Here is a 20719-nt window from a genome sequence, read left to right on the forward strand (position 1 = left end):
GTTTTTTGCTGCCTTTGTAATTGACTGTTTTTGATGCTGTGCTCTACATGAAGATCATCATCCATAGGTTAGTTATGTTTTCTTCATAAATGTTATTTTCTTCGGTAGGGATCTGTGCAGAATATACCGGTGTGCTGCTCTCTCATCGTGTTTATGCTTTCGACTGAGACTGAACTGGCGGTAATTTGTAATTTATATCCATACCTCTCATTAATGGTGCGGCAGGTAGCCTAGTGGTTAGAGTATTGAACTAGTAACCGAAAGGTTGCAAGATCAAATCCACGAGCTGACAAGGTAAAAGTCTGTCGTTCTGCCCCTGAACAAGGCAGTTAACCCACTGTTCCTAGGCCATCATTGAAAATAAGAATTTGTTCTTAACTGACTTGCCTAGTTAAATAAAGTTCAAATTAATTAATTAATTGTTTAGCCAGTGCTTGTTAAATCCCTACTACCAAAGTGGGTGGATCTTGAGCATTAAACACAGACACGAGCACATCACTTGCCTTAGTTTTTAAACAGTATTTTCCTCTGCATAAAACATTCCGAGTTGGGTGCACCTTTTCCCTAGTAAAATATTTGACAGTTACTGTTATAGAATACATGAGATGTCATCCCAGGTTCAATATCTCTTGTTATATTAGTGCATTATGCCTAGTTGCTTCATCTGGTCACCTGGGGTGGATGGGATGTAAAGTAGGTCCTCTAGAGAGCTGCTTGTCCTCCATTGTTTGAACAAATAACTGCTATTATGATCTATCATTATCTAGGGATGATTGGTTCTTGACATTTTATATAGGGATATACACTGAGTGACAGACTGACCAGGTGAAAGCTAGGATCCCTTATTGATGTCAATTGTTAAATCCACTTTAATCAGTGTAGATAAAGGGGAGGAGACAGGTTAAAGGATTTTTAAGCATTGATACAGTGCCTTGCGAAAGTATTCGGCCCCCTTGAACTTTGCGACTTCAGGCTTCAAACATAAATATATAAAACTGTATTTTTTTGTGAAGAATCAACAACAAGTGGGACACAATCATGTGGGACACAATCATGAAGTGGAACGACATTTATTGGATATTTCATTTTTTAACAAATCAAAAACTGAAAAATTGGGCGTGCAAAAGTATTCAGCCCCTTTACTTTCAGTGCAGCAAACTCTCTCCAGAAGTTCAGTGAGGATCTCTGAATGATCCAATGTTGACCTAAATGACTAATGATGATAAATACAATCCACCTGTGTGTAATCAAGTCTCCGTATAAATGCACCTGCACTGTGATAGTCTCAGAGGTCCGTCAAAAGCGCAGAGAGCATCATGAAGAACAAGGAACACACCAGGCAGGTCCGAGATACTGTTGTGAAGAAGTTTAAAGCCGGATTTGGATACAAAAAGATTTCCCAAGCTTTAAACATCCCAAGGAGCACTGTGCAAGCGATAATATTGAAATGGAAGGAGTATCAGACCACTGCAAATCTACCAAGACCTGGCCGTCCCTCTAAACTTTCAGCTCATACAAGGAGAAGACTGATCAGAGATGCAGCCAAGAGGCCCATGATCACTCTGGATGAACTGCAGAGATCTACAGCTGAGGTGGGAGAAGAAGAAAGCCATTTCTTAAAGATATCCATAAAAAGTGTCGTTTAAAGTTTGCCACAAGCCACCTGGGAGACACACCAAACATGTGGAAGAAGGTGCTCTGGTCAGATGAAACCAAAATTGAACTTTTTGGCAACAATGCAAAACGTTATGTTTGGCGTAAAAGCAACACAGCTGAACACACCATCCCCACTGTCAAACATGGTGGTGGCAGCATCATGGTTTGGGCCTGCTTTTCTTCAGCAGGGACAGGGAAGATGGTTAAAATTGATGGGAAGATGGATGGAGCCAAATACAGGACCATTCTGAAAGAAAACCTGATGGAGTCTGCAAAAGACCTGAGACTGGGACGGAGATTTGTCTTCCAACAAGACAATGATCCAAAACATAAAGCAAAATCTACAATGGAATGGTTCAAAAATAAACATATCCAGGTGTTAGAATGGCCAAGTCAAAGTCCAGACCTGAATCCAATCGAGAATCTGTGGAAAGAACTGAAAACTGCTGTTCACAAATGCTCTCCATCCAACCTCACTGAGCTCGAGCTGTTTTGCAAGGAGGAATGGGAAAAAATGTCAGTCTCTCGATGTGCAAAACTGATAGAGACATACCCCAAGCGACTTACAGCTGTAATCGCAGCAAAAGGTGGCGCTACAAAGTATTAACTTAAGGGGGCTGAATAATTTTGCACGCCCAATTTTTCAGTTTTTGATTTGTTAAAAAAGTTTGAAATATCCAATAAATGTCGTTCCACTTCATGATTGTGCCCCACTTTTGTTGATTCTTCACAAAAAAATACAGTTTTATATCTTTATGTTTGAAGCCTGAAATGTGGCAAAAGGTCGCAAAGTTCAAGGGGGCCGAATACTTTCGCAAGGCACTGTACATGGGATTGTGTATGTGTGCCATTCAAAGGGTGAATATAGACAAAATATTGAAGTGCCTTTTGAACGGGGTATGGTAGAAGGTACCAGGCGCATTGGTTTTAGTGTGTCATGAACTGCAACGCTACTGGGTTTTCCACACAACCGTTTCCCATGTGTATCAAGAATGGTCCACCACCCGACTCAACACAACTATGGGAAGCATTGGAGTCAACATGGGCCAGCATGCCTGTGGAATGCTTTGGACACCTTGTAGAAACCATACCCTAAAGAATTGAGGCTGTTCTGAGTGCAAAAGACCGAGGTGCAACCCAATATTAGGAACCCAATGTTCTTAATGTTTTGTACACTGTATATTTAGTGGGTGTGTACATGACGGAACACAGCAGTTTTATAGATTTTCTTTTCTAAAGAGCTTTTATTTTATATAACCCTAGCTCAAAGTAAGCTCCATGTATATTCAGAGGTTAATTATTTGTTTTAATCACATTGATCTTAAAGATACTGTATGTGAAGAAGTATGTGAAAACAGCAGAATGAGGCTTTCCTCTCCATTTCTAGGTATGTGTAGCTTTTTGAGTTCATAGATGCTTTGCATTCATTCCCACGCTCCATCCTGATGGGTGTTTTAAAACCAAGGCTGTACATCCCAAATGGCACCCTGCTTCCTAGGTAGTGCACTACTTTGACCCCCATGTAGTTAGTGTACTACTTTTGACCAGAGCTCTGGTCAAAAATAGTGCACTATATAGGGAATAGGGTGCCATTTGGGACGCTAACTATGAGAGAATATCCTAGATGCCTTCACTGCGGTTATGGTCACGGACAATGTTGTGTAAATATTTTACAAGCTTAAGTTGGATCAATGCACCCTCACACTTGTCCTCTGTGATGTGACGGACAGTATCTATTGTCCCCTGAAATGTCAAGTGCATCCAAACCCATTCTGCCACACAACCAGTTATCATAGTTTCCATGGAGGATAGGCCTATGATGGTGTTTGCACAGCTAGCCTTGTTTTTCATGAGGGCTGGCCCAAGTTGGCTGGTGAATAGACAAACATTTCCTCCAGCACAACCTGGAATTGCCTTTCATATGTACATGATGCAAGGTGGCCAATGCACTTGCCCACCTCACCAGGTGTGGAGTGTGATATATTTGTTCTTAGTCTTTCCTCCCAAAGTAAGCACTTGTCTTGTTCACTTCCCTTGAACTTGAAATGAGTGGTTTAAGAAACATGGTGGAAGCTCCCAATAGCCCATGCTTCTGCAATCCTATGGTTTTAATTTATGCGCACACTTCAGGAGAACGGAGATATTATAGGGACTCACCAGTGAGGAGCCAACATGTTCTGAGGGCAGAATGCACACATTAGGAGGCACCATTGTCTGTGTACAGAAACATGAAGCAGATGTAGCTCTGGCCTCCTCTCAGGTGATTCTCTAATGTGATGCACTCACCCTGCAGCTATCAGCTTTCAATCTGGTATTGGGTGACTTCTTTAGGGGAGGGGACTTTAATGTTACTGGGTCACTCAAAAATGTATGATGCCCAAGTTGTCTGGAAACTTGGTCTGCATTTTTCAGAACCCTGTAGTGGCATAATTGCTTAGAAGTACCTCTGGCTAAGTGGCTATTGAACCACATGGCTGCGTAGACAGTTTGAAAAGATAATTGGATACATATAATCTAAATGTGTACAACTGTCCTGTAGTGTCAAGTGACGTCATGGCCAATTCCTTGGACTTGTGAGCGAGTCGGAGGTTGCTGCAGGAAGGGGAGATCGGAGGTTGGATCTACACCCAGCAATCTATTGGGGAAACTTTCACTTTTATAAACAAGTGTCGGGCTGCACTGGTTGAAGAGGATACGAGGTAGGTAATGTCAGCGAGCATTTCTTTCCCCCTTACAAACTAAATTCAATGCAATTGTTGAAAGCTTTTTAAATAGTGGTAGCTAGTTGTACACGGGAGTTATCTTCGCTAGCTGGTTGGCTAACATTAGCAGGCTACATTGATGCCAATGGAGGCTGTCAAGGCAGGAGACGATTGCCATCACATGTATTCTTCCTTTGGGAAAACCGTAAACACAGCATCCTGGAATGTAGACTTTTGTTCCGATTTTCGCTCAAAGAAATACTCCCTTTTAGAAAACGTTACCGGTTTCCAATGAGTTCAACATTTAGCTGGTCAATTCGATATTTGACACGCTCCGAGACAGAACAGTGTGGGTATCACTGAAGGTTCATTACACCGTTCTAGAGTTGTAATATCCCAGCTGCAGAGCATGCACTGCTGCGTACATCAGATCGGAGAATGCGATTCCAGTCCGTTGCTTTTATAACTGTTCCAACGAATGGTACCATTACAATATAATTCTAACAATTATGCACTCTCAACGCAATTGCATGAGGATTGATGGAACCCTTGTGTCCTGACCGAAGTGTTCCGGTTTTGTAGCTCGTTTGTTTTCTTCTCACCCACACACATAGGCAGTACCTGTTGTGTGTGGCAAGAGATTCAACTGAGCAACCAATTGAAGCATGGGCCTGCATCTAGCCCACATAATGCTTAAAAAATAAACCGGAGTTTTCATATAGACACACATGTACGTGTGCTCTCGTTTATGGATTGCAATAACTCATGCCTGTGTTCTCAGATGAGTAATGTCCTAAATCAAAAATGTTGCATGAGAATTCAGTGTGTGCAATAGGCTATGCTGTTCTGTGTCTGACAGACCAGACAGACAATTGATGGAAAGAACTAGAGGTGCCAAGTTCACCATTTTTCCATTGACCCCACTGTCTGCAAGCGTTGCCAACAGAAAATGATTTGTCTTCAGTTTTTTGAGGGACTTTGATCTTTGGTCATTTCCATACCTGTTTTATTTTTATGAGAGTGTGAATTGCTATCAGTCACAGTGTTGCTGCTCTTTGTGACAGAGGCGTTGCACCTGTGTTGACATCCTGCTAGTAAAAGTTGAGGGCGTTCAAAGTCCTTTCAGGAAATATTCACTTTACTACCTGGCTCATGCACTGCCGGTTACACCTTTCTTAAAAGACATTTGAAGACTACTGGAAAGGTCTACTTTTACCCCGTGTATAGCTATTTCTTGTAGGATACAGCAGGCTAAATATCCCCTTTTCTGTTATAACAAATGTGGGTCAAGCCTTAACAATGCAAATTCCTCCATATTATTGGAGCATTATTGATGTGCAGCAGCAATAAAATTATATAAAAGGCCTTTTGGATTCAATGACTCTGTATGTACACTATAAAACACAAGGTTTTTAAAGCTGTAAAGTGCAATCTCACTGGTTTCTTATTTGACTGTTGCCCTCAGTGTCTTGATGGTAAAACAACATCCCCCACACCATGGGACCAGGGTTATCGTACCCCTTTCATCAGACACGGGTTAACTCCCAAATGGCAGCCTTTTTCCTAAATAGTACACTACAATTGACCAGGGGCCCTATGGGGAGTGCACTAAATTGGGAATAGGTTGCCTAACCACCACAGTGTGTATGTGGGTGCCAGTGATGACGGAATGGGGACTGCAGAGATCGTATTTCTGAGGGGTATGATACTATATGGTGGATTCCATCCAGACCTCATTGGCTCACCCGTGTGCCTTTTGTAATTAGTGGAATGTGAGCTGATTTAGTCATGCCCCAGTGAGAAGACTAAAGTCTCTGTTCAGTGTGATGAGGACTGAGGAGTGTCACCTTACACTGTATGTGGTGTGTAGGCTACCCAGACTCTGCTCCCCCAGGTGCTGCATCAGACACCTCTGACACTTGTTATATATTCACACACATTCAAAACTAGAGGTCGACCGATTATGATTTTTCAACGACGATACCAATTATTGGAGAACTAAAAAAAGCCGATATCCTATTTTTATTTTATATATTTATTTGTAATAATGCCAATTACAACAATACTGAATGATCAATTAACACTTATTTTAACTTAATATAATACATAAATTAAATCAATTTAATCTCATAAATAATGAAACGTGTTCAATTTGGTTTAAATAATGCAAAAACACAGTGTTGGAGAAGAAAGTAAAAGTGCAATATGTTTTATTTTTATAAATAATTTCACCTTTATTTAACTAGGTAGGCCAGTTGAGAACAAGTGTTCATTTACAACTGCGACCTGGTCAAGATAAAGCAAAGCCGTGCGACGAAAACAACAACACAGAGTTGCACATAAACAAACGTACAGTCAATAACACAAAAGAAAAGAAAAACAGAATCTATGTACAGTTTGAGGAAATGTAGAAGAGTAGGGAGGTAGGCAATAAATAGGCCCTAGAGGTGAAATAATTACAATTTTAGCATTAATACTGGAGTGATATATATGCAGATGATGATGTGCAAGTAGAGATACCGGGGTGCAAGAGGGTAAGTAATAATATGGGGATGAGGTAGGCGGGTGTGCTATTTACAGATTGACTGTGTACAGGTACAGTGATCGGTAAGCTGCTCAGACAGCTGATGCTTAAAACTAGAGAGGGAGATATAAGTCTCCAGCTTCAGTGATTTTTGCAATTCGTTCCAGTCATTGGCAGCAGAGAACTGGAAGGAAAGGCGGCCAAAGAAAGTGTTGGCTGTGGGGATGACCAGTGCAATATACCTGCTGGAGTGAGTGCTATGGGTGGGTGTTGCTATGGTGACCAGTGAGCTGAGATAAGGCAGGGCTTTACCTAGCAAAGACTTATAGATGACCTGGAGCCAGTGGGTTTGGCGACGGATATGTAGTGCGGGCCAGCCATCGAAAGCATACAGGTCACAGTGGTGGGTAGTATATGGGGCTTTGGTGATAAAACAGATGGCGCTGTGATAGACTGCATCCAGTTCGCTGAGTAGAATGTTGGGGGCTACTTTGTAAATGACATCGCTGAAGTCAAGGATCGGTAGGATAGTCCGTTTTACAAAGGTATGTTTGGCGGCATGAGTGAAGGAGGCTTTGTTGTGAAATAGGAAGCCGATTTATAGATTTCATTTTGGATTGGAGATGCTTAATGTGAGTCTGGAAGGAGAGTTTACAGTCTAATCAGACACCTAGGTATTTGTAGTTGTCCATATATTCTAAGTCAGAACCGTCCAGAGTAGTGATGCTAGTCGGGCGGGAGGGTGCAGACAGCAATCAGTTGAAGAGCATGCACTTAGTTTTACTAGCATTTAAAAGCAGTTGGAGGCCACGGAAGGACTGTTGTATGGCGTTGAAGCTCGTTTGGAGGTTTGTTAGCACAGTGTCCAAACAATGGCCAGATGTATACAGAATGGTGTCGTCTGCGTAGTGATGGATCCGAGAATCACTAGCAGCAAGAGCGACATCATCATTGATATATATACAGAGAAAAGAGTCGGCCCGAGAATTTAACCCTGTGACACTCCCATAGAGGCTGCCAGAGGTCCGGACAACAGGCCCTCCGATTTGACACACTGAACTCTGTTTGTTAAGTAGTTGGTGAACCAGGCGAGGCAGTCATTTGAGAAGCCAAGGCTATTGAGTCTGCCGATAAGAATGCGGTGATTGACTGAGTCGAAAGCCTTTGCCATGTCAATGAAGACTGCTGAAGACTATTTATCATCGAATCACCAGCTTTCATATGTTTGAATTGAATTGATTTTTAATCGAATCATTGATTTTAAGGAAGGCGTTGATGTTTATGGTTAGGTACATTTGTGCAACGATTGTGCTTTTTTTCCCGCGATTGTGCTTTAGTTAAATCATCACCCGTTTGGCAAAGGTGAAATAGGCTGTGATTGGATGATAAATTAACAGGCACCGCTTTGATTATATGCAACCCAGGAAAAGCTAGTTAACCTAGTAATATTATCAACCATGTGCAGTTAACTAGTGATTATGTGAAGATTGTTTTTTATAAGATAAGTTTAATGCTAGCAAGCAACTTACCTTGGCTCCTTGCAGCCACAAGGTCCTTTTGATACTGCACTCGTGTAACAGGTGGTCAGCCTGCCGTAACAGGTGGTCAGCCTGCCGTAACAGGTGGTCAGCCTGCCGTAACAGGTGGTCAGCCTGCCACACAGTCTCCTTGTGGATTGCAATGTAATCAACCATAATCTGCGTCCAAAAAGGCTGATTACGAATTGTTATGAAAACTTGAAATCGGCCCTAATTAATCGGTCGACCTCTATTCAAAACCCCCCCAAACCAGCTTTGTTGTGTAGGATCAGGGTTGTAAATGGGAGAGCAATGGAGGTGTGAGCTTTGGCTGTAAAAGGCTAGTAGTTTTATATTTATCTCTCATTTTGCTATTAGCACACAGAACAACAAACCAGGTTCTATAGTAGGTAGGCTATGTAGTGGAAATGATGTGCCGTGAGCTGTTTCTATTGATCTGATATGAAGAATGACACCGTCATGGAAGGTTTTATTTCTTCCCTTTCCAGACCAAATGGCTGAGGTGAGCCTCTGTACTGACTGAGCCTCTACTGTCTATGACAGACCTAATTGGCATGGGTCTTTTATCACATCACACTGCTGAGTTTTGCGAGTGGGCTCGAATCTTCAGTTTATTCATAGCTTTTTCTCCCTCCATGTCTCCGCTGTGAACTTGGCCTGATTGCATAACTTCATGCCTTAAGTGATTTAGCCGGCGACATAGATGCAAATGAACCCAGCCCATCTTTAAGGCAGGTAGTCAGTGTAACCATAGTAACAAACGTCGTCCCTGATGCCAGAACTATAGATCAGGTGTTTCTAACCTTTGGAAACTCAACCCAAGGCCTCCTTAAGGAATGGAGTTATGCTCTCTCACTCTGTAATAGATATCACGTTTATTTATAAAGCCCTTTTTACATCCGTTTATGTCACAAAGTGCCATACAGAAATCCAGCCTAAAAGCCCAATCAGCAAGCAATGCAGGTGTAGAAGCACGGTGGCTAGGAAAAACTCGCTAGAAAGTCAGGAACCTAGGAGGAAACAGAGAGGACAGGCTCTGAGGTGTGGCCTCTTCTGGCTGTGCCGGGTGGAGATTATAACAGTACATGGCCAAAATGTTCAAACGTTCAAAGATGACCAGCAGGGTCAAATAATAATCACAGTGGTTGTAGAGGGTGCAACAGGTCTGCACCTCAGGAGTAAATGTCAGTTGGCTTGTCATAGCTGAGCATTCAGAGTTCGAGACAGCAGGTGCGGTAGAGAGAGAGAGCGAGAGAGTTGAAAACAGCAGGTCCAGGACAAAGTAGCACGTCCGGTGAACAGGTCAGGGTTTTATCAAATCTGTACTATTGCTCTAAGGACATTTAGCTTACATGGTTTAGTCTACAGTGCACACACTACAGTTACAGTACCAGTATGTGATTTGTTATTACTGATAGGGTTAGATAATATTTGGGGAGTTGGCTTGATTCAGTATCAGTTTGATAGTTGTTTCCACAACAATGAATATTTTTATACCAGTGCCGAAGTCTGAATAGGCCTACACACAGATGACACACAGGCTAGACCGAGGCCTATTCAATCAATATCAGTTATTTGCTTCTCTGTATTGGAGTAGAAATATTGACGTTATTTTCACTCTGTCTGCAGTCATCTAGTGCTCTAAGCTGAGTCCAGATAAAGGATTTGCTGTTGACTGAAGCATGAGGAGGTTCCATTTGTAATATATGCAATTATTTATTCTCTATTATTGCCTTGGCCAAGCCCATCCCTGGTTGCTCATTAGGTAGCTTTATTAAGGGAAACTTTGACCCATATTTAACCAGCACTCTCCCTAGTCCCAACCCCATGACATAAAAGGAAATATTATAGACTACAGTCTGTTTCTATAGTTTTCTGTTGTAATTGAGGGCCATTTTTTGGCAATTTTTATACACAGAAACATTATGGTTCTCTGTTCCATAGATGGAATAGTGGGACATGTTGTCTCACCCATGGGATGAGCATTCAAGCATTCACTGTTATTTGTTTATCAGAATTTAACTGCAGCATCAATAATTCACTGTCTCTATGTGGTAACTATAATGGGTTACAGTGTTAATGTTTATGTTAATTCATTGAGCTGTATCTAAAGATATTTTCTTGAGTTGTTTACATATGTAATTGTATTGGAATTTGTGTGTTGGAGATTGGGAGAACTACATATATATTTTTGTTGTATTGTTCGTATTGGATTACGCGTTTGACTGCAAGTTCTAGATTGCCTTGCGACAGGAAATAGAGAAAGAACGCGCCAGTTATGTACAAGTGATAAGTGATTATCCTGACTTTCACTAGCAACTTTCTTTTATAGTTTTGTAGAATATAAAGTTGTTAAATGTAACATGAACAAGTAGAATTACAAAAATAAGCTTTCATTTCAAACCCGACGTCCCAAGTCATTACTTTGAAGATAGTTATTCTAAATTTTGGTGCCGAAACCCGGGAAAAGTATGAGCTGCGACGAAGATTGTAGGGATGAAGCGGCTGAATTGGCTGAGGAGGAACGTCGGCATGAAGCAGAAAGAATGAGAAGAAAGCAGGGAAAATAATTTTTTGAGGTGACTGTTTTCTATTGGGTTTATATGGGGAACTAGATTTATGAGGCACCTGGTTGCAGTTCCTATGGCTTCCACTAGACGTCAACAGTCTTTAGAAATTGGTTGAGGTTTTTCCTTTGAGAAATGAAGAAGTACGGCTGTTCAGAATGAGTGTCAAGCCAAGTGTACTCTTTTGTTTTGGTCCGCTCTCCAGGTCATGCGCTCCACTTTGATTTTTATCCACTATTGAACCCAGTATATTCCGTCTTAAATTTGATTGATTATTTACGTTTTAGGATACCTAAAGTTGGATTAGGAAAGTTGTTTGAAATGTTTGGACCAAGTTTACAGGTAACGTATTAGATAATTTGTAGTCATGTTGGGCGAGTTGGAACCGGTGTTTTTCTGAATCAAACGCGCCAAATATATTGACATTTTGGGGATATAAAAAGGAGTTTATCGAACAAAAGGACCATTTGTGATTGTTTCTGGGACATATTGGAGTGCCAACAGAAGAAGATCTTCAAAAATGTAAGGCATGAATTATATCATTATTTCTGACTTTCGTGTCGCACCTGCTTGGTTGAAATATGATTTTCATGTGTTTGTACGGTGAGGTGCTGTCCTCAGATAATCACATGGTTTGCTTTCGCCGTAAAGCCTTTTTGAAATCTGACAGGGTGGCTGGATTAAGAAGAAGTAGAACTTTATTTTGGTGTATTGCACTTGTGATTTTATGAAAGTGAAATATTTCTAATACTTTAATTAGAATTTTGCGCTCTGCAATTTCACCGGATGCTAGCGGAATGTCTAGCTGTAACAGGTTTTAACAGACAGTAACTATGATGATGCAATCGCTCTGCTCAAGAGTAGATTTGGAAGGAAAGATCTTGTGATTAGTGCTCACATGTCAAAGCTGCTGAATATCACTCCTGTGAAGAAATCCTCTGACCTAAATGCATTGAGGCAGCTATGTGATGAATGTGAAATTCAGATTAGGAGCTTGGAATCACTGGGTGTAGTGTCAGAAACCTATTAAAGCGTCTTATGCCCAATCTTACTGCGGATTATTCCAGAGGACATAGCTCTTGACTATAGTCATCAGAGGGGAGTAGATGATGAATGGAAAGTGGCTGAGATCATCAGTTTCCTACAGAAGGAGGTTCAGAGCAGGGAGAGAGCACTACAAATGACAAGATCATGCAACCAACAGAAAGATAGCAAACCATGGAACAAGTCATGCTCCTCCAATGAAATGAAAACAAACATGCCATCTGCTGTGGCACTGCACACAGCCAGCCAGAAGGAACAAAACGGTCTATTCTGTGACAGTGCAGACCACACGCAAAGAGAAACTAAAGAAAATGGAAAGATGCTTTATATGTTTAGGACAGAAACGCATAGCAAAATTCTGAAAAGTCAAAGATGTGTCATGTGGAAGCAGACATCACATTGCTGTGTGTACCGGAAAGAGGAGTGAGGTGCATCCCCCTACTGTTTCTGCATAACTGTTTCCTCAGTTATTCCCCATTCAGTGAAGATGAAACCAGATGGACAGAACACTGTGTTGCTACAAACGGCAAAGGCATGGGTAGAAGGCCCATCGGGCAGGAAGATAGCTCGTTGCTTACTAGATGGAGGCAGTCAAGAGAAACTTCATACATGAAAACCTTGTGAAGGGCTTGAAGCTACCAGTAATCCGACAAGAGGCACTCACTCTTCACACGTTTGGCTCCTCTGCTCTAGCAATGTCCCAACGCAACACAGTGAAAGTCGTCTTGGAGAATGTCTGGGACAAACAGCAGAGAATAGGTATAGAGGCAATTGAAACCCCACAAGTGTGCACAGCTGTGATGAAGGTTTCTGGTGAACAGATTCAACATGAGCTCAATGGAAGGGGACTTCAGCTTGCAGACTTTCCAGGAGATGACACTGATCCTGAACTCTCTGTCCTGATAGGAGCAGACTACTACTGGCAGACAGTATCAGTCAGAGTGGAGCGACTGACGGATACACTGGTTGCTTTAGAGAGCACCTTCGGATTGTTGGTGCAGGGACCAGTGTCCATGTCAAGTGTCGCCGAGGCAACATGCATGTTCATCCCACTTGATGAAGACACACTAGTCTCCAAACAACTGCATGCATTCTGGGAGCTTGAGTCTCTGGGTATTCTAAGCGAGAAAACACAGAAACCAGAGGAAAACGAGGCTCTACAGAGGTTCGAGAAAACAACCACCTTCAATGATGGACGATACCACGTGGAGTTGCCATGGAAACGAGAAATGCCAGAACTGCAAGACAACTATAGAATCGCCAAGAAACGGTTTGAAGGTCTGAAGAAAAGACTGAAGAAGGATGTGACGTTGTACAGCAGATACAATTAAGTAGTAGAAGAGGACGTGCCCAAGGACAACGCATCAAGCGCAGACAACGTAAAATACTACTTACCTCACCATGCAGTACTCTGAGGAGATAAGGTGACGACAAAACTGAGAGTGGTGTTTGATGCCTCATCCCATAAAGATGTCTGTCCATCCCTCAATGACTGTCTACTCACAGGACCGAACCTGAATCCGGATCTGATCAGCGTTCTGATAAAGTTCAGACTACATGAGATCGCATTCATGGCAGACATCAATACGTTTTTCCTGCAGATATCTCTAGCAGAGAGAGACCGAGATGACGTGAGATTCCTGTGGCTCACAGGCCCATCAAGGGGAGAAAATGAAGAGGAGCTGCGTGTGCCGAGGATGAAAAGAGTGGTATTTGGAGCTTCCCCAAGTCCATTCTTGCTGGCAGCTACAATCAGGAAGCACCTGAAACAATATAAAACAGAACAACCAGAAGTTGTAGATGACTTCATTGCAGGTTCACGCAATGTTGAAGAGGCTTACCTTGTGACAACAACTGCAACGTGAATGCTGTCGATTGCAGGCATGGACCTCTGCAAGTGGATGACCAACTCTCCTGAACTGAAAACAAAATGGGAGGAGAGTACGACAACTGACCACCCGTTGATGCTAGAAACACACAAGTATTGCTGAAGGTTTTCACCATCAGGATCAAGTGCATGTTCCAGGAAATGTGGGAGAGGAGACTCAGCTGGGACAAAGAATTACCACCTAATCTGACATGACAATGGCAACAGTGGTGTTCAGAACTACCCCAGTTACACCAGCTCGCCATACCAAGGTGGTACAGAACAGACATGCGGCCATGGAACAGCCACACCCTGAAACTACACGTGTTCTGTGATGCAAGTGAAAGGGCTTACAGTGCAGTAGCTTACTTGCAAGGTGAATCACAATCCAGGGAAACAACAAGTCTAGTCGCATCCAAGTCCAGGGTAGCCACACTTAAGAAAATGTCGCTGCCACGCCTGGAGCTCATGGGAGCTGTGATTGGAGCGAGACTAGCAAACAACCTGATGACCACACTAAAAATGGAAGAAAAACAGATCAAAATGTGGACAGACTTGATGATCATGCTGCATTGGATTTGCAGCTCAGTTCAGAAATTGAGTCATGGTCACATATTGAAGGGAAAACTAATCCAGCCGACCTCCCTACAAGAGGACAAACTGTTCGAAAACGTGACACAGAGCCAGCTATGGTGGAATGGACCCAGAATTCTGACATCACCCAATCAGTCCGAGGAGACTGATGATAACAAGGTTCTAGAAGAGGTAAATATAGAACTCAAGTCCAGTCGCCAGGTTACTGTACAACTGCAGCAAACAGCACAGACATCACTGAACCTGTGTTGGAGTTTGAAAGGCACAGCAAACTGAAAAGAGTGTTCAGAGTCACCACCTGGATAAAGAGATTAATAGCCAATGCTCGTAGAAACAAAGATGCAAGGTGAACTGACTGCTGATGAACTGTTCGATGCAGAAAAGTACTGGATCAAGGTAACACAACAACAGAGTTTCGGACAGGAGATCAAACTACTGAAGGCAGGAAAAAGCCTAAACAATGACTGTAAAATCAGAGAACTGAAACCATTCTTGGATGAATACAAACTACTCGGTGTAGGAGGAAGACTGCAACAGTCCAACTTCACATTCAGAGAACAGCACCCATGGGTTCTGGACAGCAAGTACAGATACTCAGAAATGCTGATAGAGTACCACCATGAGAAGGTCATGCAATCTGGAGCAAGAAACACTCTAGTACAAATCAGAGAGCGGTACTGGATTTTGCGTGCTAGGCAGCTAGTCAAGAGCACAGTGGCAAGATGTATAGTTTGCAAGAGATTCAAGGCAAGGGCCAGACAGCAGGTCTCTGCGCCTTTACCAAAAAACAGAATAACTGAATCCCCACCATTTAAAGTCACAGATGTGGATTTTTCAGGACCGCTCGATGTGAAAGAAAATGGTTCTGTGAAGAAGTCATACATTGCACTGTTCACTTGTGCTGTAACCAGAGCAGTGCATTTGGAACTGGTCTCAGATCAGTCAACAGAGACATTCCTGTTAGCTCTAAAGATTCATCTTAAGGAGAGGATTATGCAAGATAATACACCCAGACAAACCTGGAAACTAGGAAAGATTGAGGAACTGTTTCCAGGCCGAGACGGCCTAGTTAGGTCATGTTCAGTTCGTACTGCTTCAGGGACTTTGTTGAGGAGACCTATTCAGTTTATATACTGCCTAGAGATTTAGATGAACACAGTTGTTCATCGGGGGGAGGATGTTGTAACTTTTTAATGGATTACAGAGTTAATGTTTAAGTTGATTCATTGAGCTAGATCTAAAGATATTTTCTTTAGAGTTGTTTACATATGTTATTGTATTAGAATTTGTGTGTTGGAGATTTAGAGAACTATATATATATTTTTGTTGTATTGGATTACGTTTTTGACTGCAAGTTCCAGAATGCCTTGCGACAGAAAGTAGAGAAAACGTGCCAGTTATGTACAAGTGACTATCCTGACTTTCGCTAGCAACTTTCTTTTATTGTTTTGTAGAATCTGAAGTTGTTAAATGTGAACAAGTAGTATTACTAAAAGAAGCTTTCATTTCAAATCCGACGTCCCGAGTCATTACTTTGAAGATAGTTATTCTATACTCTATGGCCATGGATCATGTATAGCTTTTACTAATCTTGCGTCTCCCCTGTGTTGCTATTCCTCCTGTACCGATGCTGAAACTTAACTAGTGCTTTTAAGAGACACAGTGGGAAAAGCAGCTTGGGGCCTCCAGACTCTGGTTGGATCCCAAATGGCACCCTATTCCCTACATACTGTAGTGCACTACTTTTGACCAGGGCCCACAGTTTTGTACACTATATAGGGAATAGGGTGCCATTTGGGACTCTGAGTGTGTGTGTGTGTGTCTGCTTGGGCCTAATGTTGTGGCCCAAGCTAGCTGTGTGAGAGAGAGGCCACCACTGTTTTCCTGCCAGTTCCATTTGGCTTCAGTCATCGTCTCAAAGTGTTTTCCATGTTCTCGTTGGCTAGATAAGATGGATGGGCTCTTGGGACTTGCTATCTGAGTGACTTCAGAACGTGACACCACCGAGGCTTCCTCTCTATTCATTGTCTGTTAGCTGTGGAGTGTCTCTCTTGAGTCCCAAATGATACCCTATTCCCTAATATAGTGCGCTACCCTATGGGCCCTGGTCAAAAGTAGTGCACTACAAATGGAATAGGTTGCCATTTGGGACGCAGACTTTGTGTGGTATGTGCGCATTGAATAATCAGTGGTGTATCTGTATCGGGACGACATCACACAGCAGAGAGATTACAGTACGCCTGAAAAGAGAAGATTGTGGGAGCGAGATTTCGTCTGTCTGTGTAGCACTCGAGGGACTGGCCGTAGGGGGATGTTGTCTTAGGTTTTAGTTGACAAAGGACAGACTGGGTCCTAGTAAAGGTTCCTTTTCAGTTTGTGGAATCCTTAGTTGAGATCCATGCGATTTGCTCAAACTTTTGTGTAGGCCTAAATGGTGGAAATGTCAATGGAAGATAGGCTACGATTTATGCCAATGTGATGATGATAGCTCATAGTGATGGGGGGGATTGATACAGTTACATATCGTAATATTATTTTGACAATATTATACCTTTGACTAAAAGTATAGATTTGTTAAAATATGATTTATTTTTCATTATTATTGTTAGGTATTAACTCATATTGTTCATCCTATAGCTTCTTCTCCATCTTCTTTTTTAAATAGTGAGCCAACATGTTTTCAGCACATTTCCATGACTGATCAAAACAATTTTTTTGTTTCTCTGCAGCAGACATATATATAGTGAGCAATATGTTTTGGAACATTAAATCACAATAAAATTACAGTATCGAATCGCAATACATATAGAATCAGGACAATCACAAAGTATATCTTACCGGCATCTACAGTTCCTTCAGAAAGTATTCACACCCCTTGACTTTGTTGTTTAGATTTTGTGTCACTGGCCTACACACAATACCCCATAATGTCAGAGGAGTTATGTTTTTAGAAATTTGTACAAATTAATAAAAAATGAGGAGCTGAAATGTGTTGAATCAATAAGTATTCAACTCCTTTGTTATGGCAAGCCTAAATGCGTTCAGGAGTAAAAATGTGCTCAACAAGTCACATAATAAGTTGCATGGACTCCCTCTGTGTGTAATAGTGTTTAACATTTTTTTTAATGACAACCAGATCTCTGTACCTCACACACACTGAGATGTTCAAAACATTAAGAACACCTGCTCTTTCCATGGCAGACTGACCAGGTGATAGCTAGGATCTTATTGATGTCACCTGTTCAATCCACTTCAATCAGTGTAGATGAAGAGGAGGAGACCGGTTCTTAAAGGATGCTTAAGCCTTGAGACAACTGAGACATGGATTGTGTATGTGTGACATTCAGAGGATGAATGGGCAAGACAAGCGATTTAAGTGCATTTGGACAGGGTATGGTAGTAGGTGCCAGGCGCACTGGTTTAAATGTGTGTCAAGAGCTGCAATGTTGTTGGGTTGTTCACGCTCAACAATTTCCCTTGTGTATCAAGAAGGGTCCACCACCCAAAGGACATCCAGCCAACTTGACACAGCTGTGGGAAGCATCGCAGTCAACATGGGCCAGCATCCCTGTGGAACGCTTTCGACACCTTGTATAGTCCATGCTCCAACAAATTGAAGCTGTTCTGTGGTCATAAAGGTGGGGTGCAACTCAATATCAGGATGGTATCCTTAATGTTTTGTACACGCAGTGTAAAATGATTTAAACACCAATTCAACCACAAAGACCAGGGAGGTTTTCCAATGCCTTGCAAAGAAGGGCACGTTGGTAGATGGCTAAAATAAAAAAAAGCTAACATTAAAAATCTCTTTGAGCATGGTGACGTTCTGAATTACACTTTGGATGGTGTATTAATACACCAAGTCACTACAAAGATTATAGGCGTCCTTCCTAACTCAGTTGCCGGAGAGGAAGGAAACTTCTCAGGGATTTCACAATGAGCCCAATGGTGACTTTAAAACAGTTAGAGTTTGATGGCTGTGATAGAACTGAGGATGGATCAACAACATTGTAGTGAATCCACAATAATGACTTAAATGATGGCGTGAAAAGAAGACGCCTGTACAGAATAAAGTATTCAAAACGTGCATCCTATTTGCAATAAAGCACTAAAGTAAAACTGCAAAAAAAATTGGAAAAGTAAAGAACTTTATAAAGCGTTATGTTTGGGGCAAATCCAACACATCACTGAGTACCACTCTTCATATCTTCAAGCATGGTGGTGGCTGCATCATGTTATGGGTATGCTTTTCCTAGAGGAAAATCTGGTTCTCTCTACTTTCCAACAGACACTGGGAGACATTCACTTTTCAGCAGGACAATAACCTAAAACACAAGACCAAATATACACTTACCAAGACAACAGTTGAACAGTTGATTACCAAGACAACAGTGAACGTTCATGAGTGGCCTAGTTTAAAATGTTGATTTAAATCGACTTAAATGGCTGTCTAGCAATGATCAACAACCAACTTGACAGAGTTAGAATACTTTTTTAAAGAATAATGTGCAAATATTGTACAATCCCGGTGTGCAAAGCACTTAGACTTACCCAGAAAGACTCAGCTGTAGCCTAATCTCTGCCAAAGGTGATTCTAATGTATTGAATCAGGAGTGTGAATACTTATGTAAATTATGTATTTCTGTATTTAATTTTCAATAAATTTGTCCAGTATGGGGTGTTGTGTTTAGTTGGGTGTCTTTTTTTTGTTGTCCATTTTGAATTCAGGCTGTAACACAACAAAGTGGAATAAGTCAAGGGGTGCAAAGGCACTGTCAGTGTCGTGATAATATCATATCGAGAGGTCTCCGGCAGTCCCCAGCCAAAGTAGTGCACGACTCATGAGTACCATGATTGGAAATAAAATACAACAGAATGTGAACTTGAAAAGGTTTAGGCCTCTTGCTGGAGGAGTTTGAATGCTCCTGGAAGCTCTGGTACCATAAGGTTGGATACATTCAAAGTAAATTCACACTGAAGAGTAACACGTTAAGGTCCTTTTCATTGTCTTACTGATACTTTAATTACAGATAAGAATGTGTGACCTGGAAGCTGCCCTGCCCTTTGTCAGTTTGACTTGTTAGATTTATTTCACCATTTTAAACACAATACATCCACACGTGGATAATGTTATGACAATCTTATTTTGAAAAAGTATTTCCGTTGTGGTCCTCTTAAATAAATGGTTAAAACATTCACAATCATAAACATAGTAGGCTTAGGCTAGACAGTAGACAGTGCAGTGCAGTGATGAGCAAATCCCCTAGTCCAGGGGTTCTCAACGTTTTGGGTCCGGGGACCCTGTTGTGATAGCAAATTCATCTGGGACCCCTCATAACTCCAGTGAAATAACATAGCATACAAGGAGTTTTACTATGACTTCGGTAGTGCATGGCCGGAAAAAAAACAGGTCTCATGCCCTGGGAAGGAACATCTTAAAGGCACACTTCTTGGCATTGGGGAGAATGTTGTGTCGTTTTCAAGCACATTTCCTGCAATTTTAAAAATGAAATGCCATGAGTCAGAACTTTTTTTTTTAAAGCTTAAATTACAGCACATTTACAGTGCCTATAAGAAAGTCTATACCCCTTTGAACTTTATTTTCACATTTTATTGTGTTTCAAAGTGGGATTGATCTACCCTAAATTCTCTGTCAAAGGGAAAATACAATTCTACAAATGTTTTAAATGAATAAAAATTCAATAACTATTAACCCCCTTTGTCTAGACAAGTCTAAATGAGATCAGAAGTAATATTTGGCTTAACACATCACATAATAAATGATATGGACTCTCTGTGTGAAATAATAGGTGACCCCCCCCATCTCTTTTCGGTGTTATGTACAACATTTAGAATTTTTTTTAAGCTGTAAAACAGAAAAATTGACAAAAAATATAGGGCATTACAACTTTAAATAACATAAATTCACCTCCCAAGTTTAGATAATAAGAATAAACTCATGCAATGCAATAAAATTATATTTACCTGAGTTGCTGGCAGTGGTCTGAAGTACGGAGTCAGGTGATGTTGCCAGCCATAGCTTTCCACCAGCACCATACCATCCTCTAGTCGTCAAACCAGCTGTGCTGATGCTGAAAGCAAATAATTATAAAATTGTATAATTCCGGCCATTATTATGAGCTGTCCTCCCCTCAGCAGCCTCCTGTGTACTGCATAGATCATACACATAGCTAGCTAGCCAGCCAGCCAGCCAGCCAGCCAGCCAG

At 41.6% G+C, this 20719-nt stretch overlaps 1 protein-coding gene across 6 annotated transcripts in view; it reads left to right on the top strand.

Annotated features, from left to right (window-relative positions):
• The first annotated feature begins 4053 nt into the window (after positions 1 to 4053).
• LOC110529476 (unconventional myosin-VI) overlaps positions 4054 to 20719 on the top strand; it is a 130476-nt gene continuing 113810 nt past the window's right edge. For 3 of the 6 annotated variants that reach the window (XM_036984869.1, XM_036984872.1, XM_036984874.1), the window contains exon 1: positions 4054 to 4355. The gene's annotated coding sequence lies outside the window, so the exon portion shown is untranslated. Of the gene's footprint in view, positions 4360 to 20719 lie in introns of all 6 variants that reach the window. The other 3 variants (XM_036984871.1, XM_036984873.1, XM_036984870.1) reach the window with 2 other exon arrangements.

Source organism: Oncorhynchus mykiss, chromosome 8, assembly GCF_013265735.2.
Source record: "Oncorhynchus mykiss isolate Arlee chromosome 8, USDA_OmykA_1.1, whole genome shotgun sequence".
In the NCBI taxonomy this organism is placed as follows: Eukaryota; Metazoa; Chordata; class Actinopteri; order Salmoniformes; family Salmonidae; genus Oncorhynchus; species Oncorhynchus mykiss.